We start from the raw sequence: 1,342 nt of genomic DNA, 5'->3' as shown, positions 1-1,342 counted from the left end.
AAATAAATAAATAAATAAATAAATAAATAAATAAAATAAAGGTGCAGGCAACCTGGATACAGCATAAATATGTGAGCCATATCTCATGTGTGATTCCTCATAGACCCAGTTTGGTTCTCCAATGTCTCCTCTTCGAGTTGTACCTGATTTCATTACCAGTTTTCATTCGAATCCATTGGGGAATGGGCCGATTCTGCTTTTGTTTCTTGGCCAGGAACCTCTTGATCCTGAAAGTTTTATGGAAAGACATGGCGAAGGAGAAGCAAACACACTCATCTCGATGGCAGAGCCAGTTATTAATATTATTGTAAGTTTGGAAACTGAGGTTCAGAGGGGTTAAGAAACTTGTCCAAGGGCACATAGCCAGCAAGTAGTAGGACTGGAATTTGAAGCAAAGCAATACAACTGGAGACTCCATGTCCTTCATTTCAGTGCTGTTCCTTCATGTGTGCACGCATGTGTGTATTTTCCATGGCATGTATTTCCATGAATGTGCTCATCTTTATTTCAGAAAACCTCAATAACTATGGTTTGTTACAAATACAAGTTTATAGCTCTCTCTGCTTCCTGTCGCTGCGTCGACAAGGTGGGAGAGCCGAGCTAGCTCCAATAAAGACTCTTATGCTTTAAAAAAAAAAAAAAAACACAAATACAAGTTTATATTTCTCTAGCATAAATGAAGATTAATGGTAAGCAGTCTAGTATTATATTAATGTCCACAATCATCAGGAACCCAGACTCCTTATCAACATAGAGCTTCTACCTCATAGCCCAAAATGGCTACTGAGCTCCAGCCATCACATCCACATTCCTGCCTAGAGCAAGGAGGAAGGGGAAGTAAGGGTATATCCCCTATCTTTACTACTACTTTCCAGAAGTTGAACATGATACTTCCACTTTTAGTTCATTGGTCACAATTTTACCCCCTAGCCACACCTAGTTCCAAGGAAGGATGGGGAAAATAGGCCTTGTTCTATAAAAGCATGCTAAAAATATTGAGTTTTTTGTTTGTTTGTTTGTTTGTTTGTTTTACTAAGGAAGAAGTGAAAAAATGGATACTAAGGAATAACTAGCAGATCCTACCACACTCAGTAATAGAGAAGCATAAATGCATGACATCTCAAGGTGAAAAGGTATTTTAAATTTTTCTAGTAAAGTGCTGCTCTAATCCTTAAGCATTTGTGCCCATTGGTTGTCCCCTTCCCCCCCCCCTTCATAAAAAGAGGCCTGAAGCGACCCCACCTCATGTTTAGTCAATGTTTCTATCAGTTGAACTAACATTCACTTAAGCCTATTTTAACCCATTAAAGCCATTCAGAATAATTCTCAAATCTAAGCCCTC

The 1,342-nt window shown here is 38.7% G+C and overlaps 1 pseudogene; it reads right to left on the bottom strand.

The window, feature by feature from the left end:
* Window positions 1-82: 82 nt before the first annotated feature.
* LOC102259251 lies at window positions 83-250 on the bottom strand (annotated as a pseudogene).
* Window positions 251-1,342: the final 1,092 nt, after the last annotated feature.

Source organism: Myotis brandtii, unplaced genomic scaffold (genome assembly GCF_000412655.1).
Source record: "Myotis brandtii unplaced genomic scaffold, ASM41265v1 scaffold1144, whole genome shotgun sequence".
In the NCBI taxonomy this organism is placed as follows: Eukaryota; Metazoa; Chordata; class Mammalia; order Chiroptera; family Vespertilionidae; genus Myotis; species Myotis brandtii.
This window is presented reverse-complemented; position numbering and strand designations above follow the sequence as displayed.